Source organism: Heterodontus francisci, chromosome 28 (genome assembly GCF_036365525.1).
Source record: "Heterodontus francisci isolate sHetFra1 chromosome 28, sHetFra1.hap1, whole genome shotgun sequence".
NCBI lineage: Eukaryota > Metazoa > Chordata > Chondrichthyes > Heterodontiformes > Heterodontidae > Heterodontus > Heterodontus francisci.
Genome location: NC_090398.1, coordinates 42,573,547 through 42,592,564, shown reverse-complemented (window position 1 = coordinate 42,592,564; position 19,018 = coordinate 42,573,547).

Sequence of the window (19,018 nt, the reverse complement as noted above, 5' to 3'; positions counted from 1 at the left end):
ACACACACTGACACAAAGTAACACAGAGAATCACTGATACACAGTAACAAAGTCATACACTGACACCAAGTAACAAAGACATACACTTTCACCAAGTAACACAGACATACACTGACACCAAGTAACAAAGGCACACAAGGACACCAAGTAACAAAGTCATACACTGACACCAAGTGACAAAGACATACACTGATACCTAGTAACACAGACACACACTTACACCATGTAACACAGACATACACTGACACCCAGTCACAAAGCCATACACTGACACCCAGTAACAAAGACATACACTGATATCCAGTAACACATACACATACTTACACCAAGTGACAAAGACATACACTTACACCAAGTCACAAAGACATACACTGACACCAAGTAACAAAGACATACACTGACACCCAGTAACAAAGACATACACTGACACCAAGTAACAAAGACATACACTTTCACCAAGTATCACAGACATACACTGACACCAAGTAACAAAGGCACACACGGACACCAAGTAACAAAGACATACACTGACACCCAGTAACAAAGACATACACTGACACCAAGTAATAAAGACATACACTGATACCCTGTAACACAGACACACACTTACACCAAGTAACAAACACATACACTGATACCCAGTAACACAGACACACACTTACACCAAGTAACACAGACATACACTGACACCCAGTAACAAAGACATACACTGATACCAATTAACAAAGACACACACGGACACCAAGTAACAAAGACATACACTAACACCCAGTAACAAAGTCATACACTGACACCAGTAACAAAGACATACACTGACTCCAAGTAACAAAGACATACACTGATACCCAGTAACACAGACACACACTTACACCAAGTAACAAGGACATACACTGACACCCAGTAACACAAACAAACACACTGACACAAAGTAACACAGAGAAACACTGATACACAGTAACAAAGACATCCACTGACACCATTAACAAAGACATACACTGACACCAAGTAACGAAGACATGCACTGACAACAAGTAACAAAGACATACACTGATACCCAGTAACACAGACATACACTTACACCAAGTAACAAAGACATACACTGATGCCCAGTAACACAGACATACAATGACACCAGTAACAAAGACATTCACTGACACCAAGAAACAAAGGCATGCACTGACACCAAGTAACAAAGACATACACTGATGCCCAGTAACACAGGCACACACTTACACCAAGTAACACAGACATACACTTACACCAGGTCACACAGACATACACTTACACCAAGTAACACAGACATACACTGACACCAAGTAACAAAGACATACACTTCCACCAAGTAACAAAGACATACACTGACACCAAGTAACAAAGACATACCCTTACACCAAGTAACACAGACATACACGGACACCAAGTAACAAAGACATACACTGACCCCCAGTAACAAAGACATACACTGACACCCAGTAACAAAGACATACATTGACACCAGTAACAAAGACATGCACTGACACCAAGTAACAAAGACATGCACTTACACCAAGTAACACAGACATACACTGACACCAAGTAACAAAGACATACACGGACACCAAGTAACAAAGACATACACTGACACCCAGTAACAAAGACATACACGGACACCAGTAACAAAGACATACACTGACACCAAGTAACAAAGACATACACTGAAACCCAGTAACACAGACACACACTTCCACCAAGTAACAAAGACACACACTGATACCCAGTAACACAAACACACACTTACACCAAGTAACACAGACACTACACTGACACCAAGTAACAAAGACATACACAGATACCCTATAACACAGACACACACTGGGTGGCACAGTGGTGCAGTGGATGGCACCGCAGCCTCACAGATCCAGCCACCCGGGTTCGATTCTGGGTACTGCCTGTGCGGAGTTTTCAAGTTCTCCCTGTGTCTGCATGGGTTTCCTCCGGGTGCTCCGGTTTCCTCCCACATGCCAAAGACTTGCAGGTTGATAGGTTAATTGGCCTTTTAAATTGCCCCTAGTATAGGTAGGTGGGAGGGAAATATATAGGGACAGGTGTGGATGTGACAGGAATATGGGATTAGTGTAGGATTAGTATAAATGGGTGGTTGATGGTCGGCACAGACTCGGTGGGCCGAAGGGCCTGTTTCAGTGCTGCATCTCTAAACTAAACTAAATACTAACACCTAGTGTCAAAGACACACACTGACACCCAGTAATACAAAGAAACACACACTGACACAAAGTAACACAGAGAAACACTGATACACAGTAACAAAGTCATACACTGACACCAAGTAACAAAGACATACACTTTCACCAAGTAACACAGACATACACTGACACCAAGTAACAAAGGCACACAAGGACACCAAGTAACAAAGTCATACACTGACACCAAGTGACAAAGACATACACTGATACCTAGTAACACAGACACACACTTACACCATGTAACACAGACATACACTGACACCCAGTAACAAAGCCATACACTGATACCCAGTAACAAAGACATACACTGATACCCAGTAACACATACACATACTTACACCAAGTGACAAAGACATACACTTACACCAAGTCACAAAGACATACACTGACACCAAGTAACAAAGACATACACTGACACCCAGTAACAAAGACATACACTGACACCAAGTAACAAAGACATACACTTTCACCAAGTATCACAGACATACACTGACACCAAGTAACAAAGGCACACACGGACACCAAGTAACAAAGACATACACTGACACCCAGTAACAAAGACATACACTGACACCAAGTCATAAACACATACACTGATACCCAGTAACACAGACACACACTTACACCAAGTAACACAGACATACACTGACACCAAGTAACAAAGACATACACTGATACCCTATAACACAGACACACACTGGGTGGCACAGTGGTGCAGTGGATGTCACCGCAGCCTCACAGATCCAGGGACCCGGGTTCGATTCTGGGTACTGCCTGTGCAGAGTTTGCAAGTTCTCCCTGTGTCTGCGTGGGTTTCCTCCGGGTGCTCCGGTTTCCTCCCACATGCCAAAGACTTGCAGGTTGATAGGTTAATTGGCCTTTTAAATTGCCCCTAGTATGGGTAGGTGGTAGCGAAATATATAGGGACAGGTGGGGATGTGACAGGAATATGGGATAAGTGTAGGATTAGTATAAATGGGTGGTTGATGGTCGGCACAGACTCGGTGGGCCGAAGGGCCTGTTTTAATGCTGCATCTCTAAACTAAACTAAATACTGACACCCAGTGACACAAACAAACACAGACTGACACCCAGAAACACCGATACACAGTAACAAGGATATACACTGACACCCAGTAACACAAACAAACACACACTGACACAAAGTAACACAGATAAACACTGATATACAGTAACAAAGACATACACTGACACCCAGTAACACAGATACACACTGACACCAAGTAACAAAGAAATACACTGACACCAGTAACAAAGACATACACTGACACCAAGTAACAAAGACATACACTGACACCAGTAACAAAGACATACACTGACACCAAGTAGCAAAGACATACACTGACACCAAGTAAAAAAGACATACACTGATACCCTATAACACACACACACTGGGTGGCACAGTGGTGCAGTGGTTGGCACCGCAGACTCACAGCTCCAGGGACCCGGGTTCGATTCTGGGTACTGCCTGTGCGGAGTTTGCAATTTCTCCCTGTGTCTGCGTGGGTTTCCTCCGGGTGCTCCGGTTTCCTCCCACATGCCAAAGACTTGCAGGTTGATAGGTTAATTGGCCATTATAAATTGCCCCTCGTATGGGTAGGTGGTGGGGAAATATATAGGGACAGGTGGGGATGTGACAGGAATATGGCATCAGTGCAGGATTAGTATAAATGGGTGGTTGATGGTCGACACAGTCACGGTGGGCCGAAGGGCCTGTTTCAGTGTTGCATCTCTAAACTAAACTAAATACTGACACCTAGTGTCACAGACACACACTGACAACCAGTAATACAAACACACACTGACACAGAGAAACACTGATACATAGTAACAAAGTCATACACTGACACCCAGTAACAAAGGCATACACTGACACCAAGTAACAAAGACATACACTGACACCAGTAACAAAGACATACACTGACACCAAGTAACAAAGACATACACTGATACCCAGTAAGACATACAGACACTTACACCAAGTGACAAAGACATCCACTGACACCAAGTCACAAAGACATACACTGACACCAGTAACAAAGACATACACTGACACCAAGTAACAAAGACATACACTGACACCAAGTAACAAAGACATACACTGACACCAGTAACAAAGACATACACTGACACCAAGTAACAAAGACATACACTGACACCAAGTAACAAAGACATACACTGATACCCAGTAACACGGACACACACTTACACCAAGTAACAAAGACATACACTGATACACAGTAACACAGACACACACTTACACCAAGTAACACAGACATACACTGATACACAGTAACACAGACATACACTGATACCCTATAACACAGACACACACTGGGTGGCACAGTGGTGCAGTGGTTGACACCGCAGCCTCACAGATCCAGGGACCCGGGTTCGATTCTGGGTACTGCCTGTGCTGAGTTTGCAAGTTCTCCCTGTGTCTGCGTGGGTTTCCTCCGGGTGCTCCGGTTTCCTCCCACATGCCAAAGACTTGCAGGTTGATAGGTTAATTGGCCATTTTAAATTGCCCCTAGTATAGGTAGGTGGTAGGGAAATATATAGGGACAGGTGGGGATGTGACAGGAATATGGGATTAGTGTAGGATTAGTATAAATGGGTGGTTGATGGTCGGCACAGACTCGGTGGGCCGAAGGGCCTGTTTCAGTGCTGCATCTCAAACTAAACTAAATACTGACACCCAGTGACACAAACAAACACAGACTGACACCCAGAAACACTGATGCACAGTAACAAGGACATACACTGACACCCAGTAACACAAACAAACACACTGACACAAAGTAAGACAGAGAAACACTGATACACAGTAACAAAGACATACACTGACACCCAGTAACACAGATACACACTGACACCAAGTAACAAAGACATACAGTGACACCAGTAACAAAGACATACACTGACACCAAGTAACAAAGACATACACTGACACCAGTAACAAAGACATACACTGACACCAAGTAGCAAAGACATACACTGACACCAAGTAACAAAGACATACACTGATACCCAGTAACACAGACATACACTTACACCACGTAACAAAGACATACACTGATGCCCAGTAACACAGACATACAATGACACCAGTAACAAAGACATTCACTGACACCAAGAAACAAAGGCATGCACTGACACCAAGTAACAAAGACATACACTTACACCAAGTCACACAGACATACACTTACACCAAATAACACAGACATACACTGACACCAAGTAACAAAGACATACACTTCCACCAAGTAACAAAGACATACACTGATGCCCAGTAACACAGACACACACTTACACCAAGTAACACTGACATACACTTACACCAAGTCACACAGCCATACACTTACACCAAGTAACACAGACATACACTGACACCAAGTAACAAAGACATACACTTCCACCAAGTAACAAAGACATACACTGACACCAAGTAACAAAGACATACACTTCCACCAAGTAACAAAGACATACACTTCCACCAAGTAACAAAGACATACACTGATGCCCAGTAACACAGACACACACTTACACCAAGTAACACAGACATACACTTACACCAAGTCACACAGCCATACACTTACACCAAGTAACACAGACATACACTGACACCAAGTAACAAAGACATACACTTCCACCAAGTAACAAAGACATACACTGACACCAAGTAACAAAGACATACCCTTACACCAATTAACACAGACATACACGGACACCAAGTAACAAAGACATACACTGACCCCCAGTAACAAATCATTCACTGACACCCAGTAACAAATCATACATTGACACCAGTAACAAAGACATACACTGATACCAAGTAACAAAGACATACACTGCCTGTGGACAGGGTTGACCTGCTCAGAGGTAAAGATCTGGCTGGGGTGAAGGTGATTGCACCCCAGTCGCATAACAGAGACTGCCGGCCAGAGAGACAGAGCAATGGCAGGAGATGGGCCACTGCAGTTTCCCGGAATATGCAGTGGAAAAAGGCCATAATCAAGCCAGCTCCTTCAGTGGAAACTACATTGGCACTGCAGGCAGATAACCATGAGGTTTGCCTGTACATGACTTTCTTTGGAACTTTAGGAGACCCAGGGAATGAATGAAATGGATTTTTCCTTGCTGAGGCTCAGAGAACCGACCTAGTACAGCAAGAGTCAGCACAGGCGGCCCAGTCTGAAAGAGAAGCAGAGGGTGCCCCCGATTGTTACTATTTAAAGAATGAGGTACTGATGAGCAAATTAAGTTCTCGTCACAGACCTGAGAGCAAGGAGTGGACAGTAGTTCACAAGTTAGTTTTGCCGCAGAGGTTCCGGGGAGAATTTATTAAGAAGGGCCCACGAGACTACAGTGACTGTAAATGCTGGTACACAAAAGTCGAAAGCCACAAATGACAGCCGTTTGACTGGTAAAAACTCCACAAAGATGTGGTGGAGGACTACAGTAGTTGCCACATGTGCCAGGTTGAGGGGAAACCCCAACCTACAGTGAAACCTGCACCCCTAAATCCTGTTCCTGTGTTCAGAAGACCCTACCGCAGTGGGCTGGTGAACTTTAAGGGACTCCCATCCGGAACAAAAGGAGTCAGGCAGGCACAAGGTTGGCAAAAGTTGAGAAAAGGAAGGAGAAAAGGAAAGGGAAAAATGACCAAGACGGCAGGTTAAAGGAAGTCCGGGAGAAATCCCACAAGAAAAGCCTTACAGTGCGATCAGCCAATCCCGAAGAATGTGAATTGTTATACCCCACATCCTCCTACATAAAAGCAGACACTAAAAACATTCCACCAAATTTGCTAACAGCATTTGCAGGAACGTGCAGCGGCAAAGAAAGACCTCTAGGGGCAGAGAAACAGTGAGGGTGATGCTTCACCTCGTCGAACTGCCACAGCGGAGTGCAGTAGAGTCTGTACAAATACCTGCAGCAGGAGTGCCCTCTGGGACAAAGGGGCGATTCGCAAAGAATCCTTCCCCACTGTCGTAAAAAAGCGAATCACCCATCCCCTTAAGTTCAAAGAAGTTTGCTTTTTGCAGCGGCGACAGGGAGAGCGAGGTGGCAGCTGGGTAAGTAAGTCCTATATATTTGGGCAGTGGCTGAACCCGAGACACTCCACCTGTAGTGTCTCCCAGTCGCCCTCCTCCTCTAACCAAAAAAGAAGGACTCGGTGGTGTGCAGATAAGGTAAGGCTTTTTCTATTTATATTTTTTTTCGTGTGATTGGCAAAAACTTTTCGTTCCTTTTTCATTTATCGAAGTTAAGAATAAGTTAAGCTTAAGATTAAAAATGGCAGGAGATCACAGACCCTTGTTATGCTCCTCTTGCTCAATGTGGGAGCTCAGGGACATGGCTGATGTCCCTGACTCCTTCACATGCTGGAAGTGTGTCCAGCTGCAGCTCTTGTAAGACCGCATGACGGCTCTGGAGCTGCGGATGGACTCACTTTGGAGCATCCGCGATGCTGAGGAGGTCGTGGATAGCACGTTTAGCGAATTGGTCACACGGCAGATTAGGATTGCTGAGGGAGAAAGGGAATGGGTGACCAAAAGGCAGAGAAAGAGCAGTATGCAAATAGTCCTACTCGGGAAGGGGCCATACTGGACCTGGTGTTGGGGAATGAGCCCGGCCAGGTGGTTGAAATTTCATTCGGGGACTACTTTGGTAATAGTGATCACAATTCCGTAAGTTTTAGAATACTCATGGACAAAGACGAGAGTGGTCCTCAAGGAAGAGTGCTAAATTGGGGGAAGGCCAACTATACCAAAATTCGGCTGGAGCTGCAGAATGCAGAATTGGGAGCATCTGTTTGAAGGTACATCCACATTTGATATGTGGGAGGCTTTTAAAGAGAGGTTGATTAGCTTGCAGGAGAGACATGTTCCTGTGAAAATGAGAGATAGAAATGGCAAGATTAGAGAACCATGGATGACAGGTGAAATTGTGAGAATAGCTAAGAGGAAAAAGGAAGCATACATAAGGTCTAGGAGGCTGAAGAAAGACGAAGCTTTGAAAGAATATCAGGAATGTCGGACCAATCTGAAACGAGGAATTAAGAGTGCTAAAAGGGGTCATGAAACATCTTTAACAAACAGGGATAAGGAAAATCCCAAAGCCTTTTATTCATATATAAGGAGCAAGAGGGTAACTAGAGAAAGGATTGGCCCACTCAAGGACAAAGGAGGAAAGTTATGCGTGGAGTCAGAGAAAATGGGTGAGATTCTAAACGAGTACTTTGCATCGGTATTCACCGAGGAGAGGGACATGACGGATGTTGAGGTTAGGGACAGATGTTTGATTACTCTAGGTCAAGTCGGCATAAGGAGGGAGGAAGTGTTGGGTATTCTAAAAGGCATTAAGGTGGACAAGTCCCCAGGTCCGGATGGGATCTATCCCAGGTTACTGAGGGAAGCGAGAGAGGAAATAGCTGGGGCCTTAACAGATATCTTTGCAGCAACCTTAAACATGGGTGAGGTCCCGGAGGACTGGAGAATTTCTAATGTTGTCCCCTTGATAAGAAGGGTAGCAGTGATAATCCAGGTAATTATAGACCGGTGAGCCTGACGTCAGTGGTAGGGAAGCTTCTGGAGAAGATACTGAGGGATAGGATCTATTCCTATTTGGAAGAAAATGGGCTTATCAGTGATAGGCAACATGGTTTTGTGCAGGGAAGGTCATGTCTTACCAACTTAATAGAATTCTTTGAGGAAGTGACGAAGTTGATTGATGAGGGAAGGGCTGTAGATGTCTTATACATGGACTTCAGTAAGGCGTTTGATAAGGTTCCCCATGGTAGGCTGATGGAGAAAGTGAAGTTGCATGGGGTCCAGGGTGCACTAGCTAGATGGATAAAGAACTGGCTGGGCAACAGGAGACAGAGAGTAGCAGTGGAAGGGAGTTTCTCAAAATGGAGAAGTGTGACCAGTGGTGTTCCACAGGGATCCGTGCTGGGACCACTGTTGTTTGTGATATGCAGTAATGATTTGGAAGAAAGTGTAGGTGGTCTGATTAGCAAGTTTGCAGACGACACTAAGATTGGTGGAGTAGCAGATAGTGAAGGGGTCTGTCAGAGAATACAGGAGAATATAGGTAGATTGGAGAGTTGGGCAGAGAAATGGCAGATGGAGTTCAATCAGGGCAAATGCGAGGTGATGCATCTTGGAAGATACAATTCAAGAGTGAACTATGCAGTAAATGGAAAAGTCTTGGGAAAAGTTGATGTACAGAGAGATTTGGGTGTTCAGGTCCATTGTTCCCTGAAGGTGGCAACGCAGGTCAATAGAGTGGTCAAGAAGGCGTACGGCATGCTTTCCTTCATCGGACGGGGTATTGAGTACAAGAGTTGGCAGGTCATGTTACAGTTGTATAAGACCACATTTGGAATACTGCGTGCAGTTCAGGTCGACACATTACCAAAAGGATGTAGATACTTTGGAGAGAGTGCAGAGGAGGTTCACCAGGATGTTGCTTGATATGGAGGGTGCTAGCTATGAAGAGAGGTTGAGTAGATTAGGATTATTTTCATTAGAAAGACGGAAGTTGAGGGGGTACCTGATTGAGGTGTACAAAATCATGAGAGGTATAGACAGGGTGGATAGCAAGAAGCTTTTTCCCAGAGTGGGGGATTCAATTACTAGGGGTCACGAGTTCAAAGTGAGAGGGGTAAAGTTTAGGGGGGATATGCGTGGAAAGTTCTTTACACAGAGGGTGGTGGGTGCCTGGAAAACGTTGCCAGCGGAGGTGGTAGACGCGGGCACGATAGCGTCTTTTAAGATGTATCTAGACCGATACATGAATGGGCAGGAAGGAAAGAGATACAGACCCTTAGAAAATAGGCGTCATGTTCAGATAGAGGATCTGGATTGGCACAGGCTTGGAGGGCCGAAAGGCCTGTTCCTGTGCTGTAATTTTCTTTGTTCTTTGTTCTTTGTTCGAAGCTTTTGCATGACGCAGCAAAACACTGAAAGGGCGTTCAGGATAGACCCGCTCACTACTGACTTAATAAAAACACAGCAGGAACAAATACACCAGCACTATGGAAATTTGCAAACAGAAGAGAAACTTCCCAACTAAAAAGAACCACAGTTTATTGGGATGTCAAAAAGGGAGCAATTTAGGCAGCACTGGCACTGAGAAGACATGAGCTGTCATTAGTTTTTGCTGAATGAATGGGAATGAATATGAGAAATGCACGTTTTTTATGCATCTTAGATTTTCTCGACCCTTTTAATGAAATGCGCCTTTTCTCAAATGTAATTTCATTGCCTTGCGTGTGGAGGTGTCATGTCGGCCCCGACCTGACAAGAACGTGGCACATTAATTTCGCCACATGGACATTAAATTTCAAATTGCTGCTGGGAAAAAGAGAAGACATGTGACAAGGGGTTGCCAGGCCTCTGGCTGGAAAGACCTGTTTGCATATTAACAGACAGTGCTTGGAACAAAGGAGCTCCCCACTGCTCCAAGACAATCCATAAGCAGATGTGTCAAACCCGTTAGTCACATGACTAATCTGCTTGGCAGCCTTTTTTCTGAATTGGACAGTTTTGAACAGAGAGTCTGCTGAAATCAGATTGCTCCTGCACTGAAGAAGACCTCCTGTCTGCCTGTCTGCTTCCATCTCTTTCTCACAAACCTCAGAATCCACTGAAGACACATGAACCCCAAGAGAGAAAAGTCTTCTGCAGCGAACAAGATTTGAGAAGCACAGTGGTCCCCAATGAAAAGCAAGATCTACCCACAATCAAGGACTCTACAATAAGCTTGAAGAACCTTAACAACACTCTTCAAATACTGACTCTATCTGCATATGTGTACCGCTTGTGCATGCTAGCATGGGCGCATTAAGTATCCGGAGGCGTTATCCGAATTAGAGTTTAAGTATACGTTTAAATAAATTTCAACTTTACTTCTTTAAACCTGTGGACGCCTGTCTGTGCTGGTTTCTTTACCTTATAATTGGAAAGCGGTGAAGAAGGATTCACCAAGTGGGAGCTAAAACATGGTGCTTTAAAAATTAAACCATGTTATGGTAAGACTAGGTAAAGGCTTAGAGGGAACCCTAGAAACCTTTTTCAACTGGTGGTAACAACATAAAGAGTTTACAAATGGATATAGATAGTTTAAGTGACAAGGAAAAAAATGGCCGAGTGTAATGTTGGAAAATGTGGATTTGTCCACGTTGGCTTGAACCCTGGAAAACCGGTTATTTAAATAGAGAGAGACTGCAGAGCTCTGCGGTACAGACTGATCTGAGTGTCCTGGTGCATTAATCACAAAACGTTCGTGTGCAGGTACAGCAAGTGATTTGGAAGGCAAGTGAAATGTTGTTGTTTACTGCAAGGTGAATCGAATATACAAGTAGGGAAGTGTTGCGGCAACTGTACAGGGCCTCAGTGAGACCACATCTAGAGGATTGTGTATAGTATTGCTCTTCTTCCTTAAGAAAGGATAACATTGTTTTACAATCTGTTCAGAGAATGTGCACTGGGGGGACTGATTCCTGGGACGAAGGGAGTATCTTATAGTCTTACAGCTCTGATGAAGGATCATTGACCTGTAACGTGACCTCTTCTGAGCTCTCTACAGATGCTGCCAGTCCTGCTGAGTACTTCCAGCATTTCTTGTTTTTAATTTCAGATTTCCAGCATCTGCAGCATTTTGGTTTTATTTGATCCGATCTGATGTATGTGAGATCGCTTAGCTCTGTCAATAGCATGCTGCTTCCACTGTGCATCACATACATCGTCCTGTTTTGTGCCTTCACCAGGTGTTGCTCTCATTTTAATTTTAGGTATGCATGGTGCTGCTTCTTGGATGTCCCCTTGCACTCCTTATTGAAGCATGGTTCCCTTGATAGTAATGATAGCATGAGGGAAATGCTGACCTTGAGGTTGAAGGTCATGGTTGAACAGAATACTGCGGATCCTCATTCGCTCAGCGCCTCATCTAGTTTTGAACTGCCGGGCCTTTTCTGAATCTATCCCATTTCGTGCAATGGCAGGTGTCTTCAGTGTGAAAATGGCATTTAGTCTCCCTTGTGACTGTGCAGTAGTAACTCCTAAAAATACTTTCATAGAATCGTAGAAAAATTAAGGCAGAGAAAGAGGCCACTTGGCTCAATGTGGCTGTGGCGGCCGAAAAACGATCCACCTATTCTAATCCCACCTACCATCATTTAGTCCGTAGCTCGGCAGATTACAGCACTTGAGGTGCATATCCAGACTACTATTGAATGAGGTGAGGATATTTGCCTCAACTACCCATTAAGGCAGTGATTTGCAGGCCCCCACCACCCTCTGGGTGAAAAGGTTTGACCTCATCTTCTCTCTAATTTTTCTACCAATCACTTTAAATCTGTGCCCCCGAGACACTGATCACTCTGCAAAGGTGAATAGGCCCTTCACCTCCACTCTATCGAAGCCCCTCAAATCATTTTGATCAGAACTCCCTTCAGCCTTCTCGTTTTCCAAGGAGAACAGCCGGAGTCGATCCATTCTTTTCGCATAGCAGCATTTTTCCATTCCTGGCAACATCCTCATAAATCTCCTCTGTCGCCTCTCTAGTGCAGTTACATCCTTTCTGTAATGAGGGGACCAGATCTGCACACAGAACTCAAGGTGTGGCCAAATCAATGATTTATCCACGTATGGATGCATCAGCAAAAAACTAGATCAATGAGGATGATTGTTTCTTCCATGGGTTGTCGGCGTCGTGAGCAATCTGAGAAAGCATTTATTGACCATTTCCAATTGCTGTTGATAAGATTGTGGTGGGCCTTCTTCTTGAACCGCTGCAATCCATTGACTTTTCAATCTTTGGCACAACTGAGTGTCTTGCTACACCATTTCTAAGGCTAGTTAAGAGTCAATCACATTGCAGTAGGTATGTAGTCTCATGTTGACCAGACCAGGTCAGGAGCAACAGCATATTTCTTTCCCTAAAGGACGTTAGTGTACCAGGTGGATTTTTTTTTTATTCATTCAGGGGATGGGGGCGTCGCTGGCCAGGCCAACATTTATTGCTCATCCCTAATTGTCGTAACTGAGTGGCTTGCGAGGCCATTTCAGAGGTCATTTAAGAGTCAACCACATTGCTGTGGGTCTGGAGTCGCAAGTAAGCCAGATTAGGTAAGGACAGCAGATTTCCTTCCCGAAGGGACATGATTGAACCAGATGGGTTTTTACAACAATCGACAATGGTTTCATGGCCAACATTAGACTAGCATTTCTAATTCCAGATTTATTAATTGAATTCAAATTCCACCTTATGTTGTGGTGGGATTTGAACCCATGTCTCCAGAGCAATACCCTGTGTCTCTGGGCATATCCGCCCTCTCAGATATGACACCTGCTGCATTTGCACTGTAACTATCCATCAAGATACATCAATTATTGCACTTGTACTCTGACTGCACATGCAGGCATATCACTGAACTCACCTTTACTGTAACTGCCCATCCAGATATAACACTGACTTCAATTCTTCTGTAACTACCCATGCAGATATTCCAGTGACATCACCCGTAGCTAACCAACCGGATATATTACTGACGTCAGCGTCACTGCACGTAACCATCCGGATACATCACTGAGCTCATTTCACTCCAGCTACGTCCAGATGTATCTGGACTCCAATCCCCTGAACTGGAATTAAAAATACACATAATCACAGTCCCAACTTGTTCATAACCACGCTCAGATACATAACACATACTGGAGGATAGCAAATGTTGTCCCCTTGCTCAAGAAGGGAGTAGAGACAGCCCTGGTAATAATTATAGACCTGTGAGCCTTACTTCGGTTGTGGGTAAAATGTTGGAAAAGGTGATAAGAGATAGGATTTATAATCATCTTGAAAAGAATAAGTTCATTAGCGATAGGCAGCACGGTTTTGTGAAGGGTAGGTCGTGCCTCACAAACCTTATTGAGTTTTTTTGAGAAGGTGACCGAACAGGTGGATGAGGGTAAAGCCATGGAATTGGTGTATATGGATTACAGTAAGGCGTTTGATATGGTTCCCCACGGTAGGCTATTGCAGAAAATACAGCAGTATGGGATTGAAGGTGATTTAGTGCTTTGGATCAGAAATTGGCTAGCTGAAAGAAGACAGAGGGTGGTGGTTGATGGCAAATGTTCATCCTGGAGTTTAGTTACTAGTGGTGTACCGCAAGGATCTGTTTTGGGGCCACTGCTGTTTGTCATTTTTATAAATGACCTGGAAGAGGGTGTAGAAGGGTGGGTTAGTAAATTTGCGGATGACACGAAGGTCGGTGGAGTTGTGGATAGTGCCGAAAGATGTTGTAGGTTACAGAGGGACATAGATAGGCTGCAGAGCTGGGCTGAGAGATGGCAAATGGAGTTTAATGCGGAAAAGTGTGAGGTGATTCACTTTGGAAGGAGTAACAGGAATGCAGAGTACTGGGCTAATGGGAAGATTCTTGGTAGTGTAGATGAGCAGAGAGATCTTGGTGTCCAGCTACATGAATCCCTGAAAGTTGCCACCAAGGTTAATAGGGCTGTTAAGAAGGCATATGGTGTGTTAGCTTTTATTAGTAGGGGGATCGAGTTTCGGAGGTCATGCTGCAGCTGTACAAAACTCTGGTGCGGCCGCACCTGGAGTATTGCGTGCAGTTCTGGTCACCGCATTATAGGAAGGATGTGGAAGCTTTGGAAAGGGTGTAGAGGAGATTTACCAGGATGTTGCCTGGGATGGAGGGAAGGTCTTACGAGGAAAGGCTGAGGGACTTGAGGCCGTTTTCATTAGAGAGAAGGAGGAGGAGAGGTGACTTAATGGAGACATATAAGATAATCAGAGGGTTAGATAGGGTGGATAGTGAGAGTCTTTTTCCTCGGATGGTGATGGCAAACACGAGGGTACATAGCTTTAAGTTGAGGGGTGATAGATGTAGGACAGATGTCAGAGGTAGTTTCTTTACTCAGAGAGTAGTCGGGGCGTGGAGCGCCCTGCCTGCAACAGTAGTAGACTCGCCAACTTTAAGGGCATTTAAGTGGTCATTGGATAGACATATGGATGAAAATGGAATAGTGTAGGTCAGATGGTTTCACAGGTCGGCGTAACATCGAGGGCTTAAGGGCCTGTACTGCGCTGTAATGTTCTATTTTCTCTGTTCATTTGTACTACATCTACCAATCCAGATACATCAATAATTTCACTTGTGCTCCAACTAAACAACCAGGTGCATAAAATAACTCTATTATTGTGCATCTGCACATCCAGATAAATAACCCAACTCATTTGCAGCATACTACCCTCCACATATATCACGGACATGATTTGTAGCCTGAAGCAACCCACCCCTATCCACCATTGCCTTGAATTACCTTCCCAATTATACATATTCCCTCACTTTTACTGTTAATATCCATACAGATATTTCACTGACCTTATTTTTACTGTATCTCACCATCCAGATGAAGTCCTGATATCACTTTTACTTTAACTATCCGTCAAAAAAAAGGTGACTTCTGTTTATGTGACACCGTTTATGCAATTAAAATTCCCAAGACACTTCACGGGAACATTGAAAAGACAAACCATGGCACAGCCACCTAAGGATATATCATCGAGATGATCACAACCTTGCTCAAATATGTATGTCTTAAGGAATGCCATAAAGGAGGAAAGTCATTTATAGAGTTGTAGCTGTATAGGGGAGGAATTCCAAATCTTTGTACCGAAACTGCTAAAGGTGTGTGCACCAAATATAGAGCCATTAAAATCTGAGATTCTCACGTGACCATAACTATATGAGTGTACATAACTTGTCGGTTTGTGGGGCTGGCGCAGATTACAGAGATAGGGCGGAACGAGGCATTGAAAGGATTTGAAAACGTGAAGGAACATTTTAATATGAAGATGTTGGTTGCCTCGATACCAATGTAGGTCAGCCAGCATAGTGGTGATCGGTGAAAGGGCCTCATTGTGAGTTACGAAGCAGCAGCAGTGTTGGACATGACCTCAGTTTTATGGAGGTTGAATGCTGGAACTCAGCCAATATAGATGTATTGAAGGAATGGATGACGTTTTCAGCAGCAGAATTTGTAAAGGTGGACATACAGTACAAATCATTCAGAATTCTGGGCGTTATTAATAGGGTGATAGTGTGGAAGAACAAGAAATTTCTATTAAACATTAGTTTGGCCTCAGCTGGAGTATTACGTCAAGTTCTGTACGCCATACTTTAGGCAAGATGTGAAGACATTGGAGCGAGGACAGATAAGATGCTCGGGAATGGTGCCAGGGTTGTGGGATTTCAGTTATGGAGATACATTGGGGAAGTTAGAGTTGTTTTCCTTTGAGATGATAAGTCTGGCAGGTGATTTGATAGAGGTATTCAATATCATGAGTGGTCAAGACAGAGTAGATAGGGAGAAAATGTTCCAACTCACGAAAGGATCGATAACGAGAGGATACAGATTTAAAATATTTGGTAAGGGAAGCAAACGTGACGTGTGGAATAACATTTTCACGCAGCGAGTGGTTAAGTTCTGCAAGGCGCTGCCTCAGTATGTGGTGGAGGCACGTTAAAAAGTAGCATTCAAAAGGAAATTAGACAGTTCTATGAAAAGGAAGCTCATCGAGGCTTAGGGGGGAAGGCAGGGAAATGGAACTGAGGAAATTGTTCTTTCAGAGAGCCAGTGCAGACACGATGCGCTGAATGGCCTCCTTCTGCACCCTAATGATTCTGTGATTTGTTGCAGTGTTTGGAAGCACATCTCAGGGTCAAACCTCACACCACGTTTGTATACTAAGTTAGTGTCAGGCGGAAAGCAAGACTAGGGATGGAATCAATGGCAAGAGATCGCAGTTTGGAACAAGGAGTCATGACAATGGCTTCAGGCTTCCCAATGTGTAATTCATGAAAGCTTTGCTCAGTCAGAAGTCCTTCTGAGCAACTGCTAATCTGAAGTGCCAGATCTGCCAGCTGCTGAAAGAAACGGTTCCCCACTCCCTCACATCAGCTTCCTTCTTCCCACCCATGTCCCTCAACTAGGCTTGTCCAGGTGGAAACCAACACTCAATTTACCATCTGACCTGTCGACAGAAATTGAGAAAAGTGCAGCAGCAGCAGGTGGGGAATGGAATGGAGACAGTCTCAATAATGTGCCTCAAAAGTACATAACATTAATTATCAATTCACACAATAAGATTTCCAGCACCTGCAGCATTTTGTTTTCATATATACTCGTTTATTTCTTTATAAGCAGAAGTCAGGAGCTGAACATAAAACCAGTGGTGCGGAGGAAGGACTCTGCTTGTTTGTTACCTTCTCCTCCTGTGCAGACAGAGCTGTGATTCTTCTCCTGAACACTTTACACCCTCTGAAGGCCACCTCCTGCCCTTGACAATTCTGGGGATAAATATAACATTGATGGATTTGGAAACACTGGGAGCCGCATCTGGACTTCTCTCAGCATTTTTGTCTTATCATGAATTGAATAATTGATAAAACCGGATATCTCACAGCGAAAATCAACTGCTCTCTGAACTTGGACTGAGTCACAACATAAATAAGTGAATTTGTGCAGCTATTTAAATTCTGCAGCATGATTCCAACATTTCGAAATATCAATAACGAATTATTGTAAAAATCGGGAGTTGTTCCTGCAATTCTGTAGCTAAGAAATTCTGCAACATGTGTCAACCAGAGAAGTATGAAGCTGCCAGATATGGTGAAGAGTAAAATCATGGACTTCCTTCTGCTCTCCATCTCTGGGTCACTGCGATTCTCTTGACTGGCCACTAAAATGTGTCCGACTGTTAGGCAGTTGAGCAACAGAATTAAAGCGAATGGAAGCAATGGGATTAAAACTTTATCAAACCAATGAAATATCACCCATCCGGGATCAGTGAAAATTATTGACTTTGGATAGCAGATCAACGGTACATTAGAGACTATCAATTCAGGTTTATATATAAAGCAGAACGGAATATTTTTTAAACAGAGCAGAATGCAGGACATTGATATAATCACAGCTGCAGTTTCCCGGTGCAATATTTCGTTTTCAGATTTTGGCAACAAATGGCCACAGACCGATCAAAGGAGAAAGTGACGGTGAACCAGACAGAACAGTCTCTTGCTGCACGAAGCAGGGCAATGATAACACTACAGACAGGGATGATGTCCAGGGACGATCCAGGGAAATAAACATGACGAAGTTGCCTCAGTATGACGTCAGTGATAATGAGCAGTAAATCCGCCGTTGCCACGGCCACCAGGTAGCGAGTGGTACAAGTGGGGAGACCGCACTTTCCCCTGGACTGGATAACAATCGCCATTATATTAACTGTGAGAGAGAAAAGGGTAAGAGACTGGAAATTACTGATGAAACATTCTCCATGTCAGAGCTCAGTCAATAAGGATTGAATTTTAGCACCAAAAACGGGTCAGTTGGATTTGGGTCAGAGGTTACCGAATGCCAACAACGACCTCACCCGCCTTGGAACATCCAGTTTCAGAGGAAACCGGGCGGGGGTCTTCAGCCAAACTCACCCAAGAGACGTGTGGCATTCCTCGTTAGAACTCACAAATTGAATTGGTGATCAAACAGACCTCTTCCAGCCTTGGTGGTGTAGGGGGATAATAGGTCGTCCTCGGGATCAGATCCTCCCATCTAGTCAAGAATCAGATACTCACTGCTCCACTGCCCAGGATTGGAACCCTCTCCACTTTGTCCTGGATTTGACACAGTGGAAATCTGAATCACCCCGCAGTTGATGAA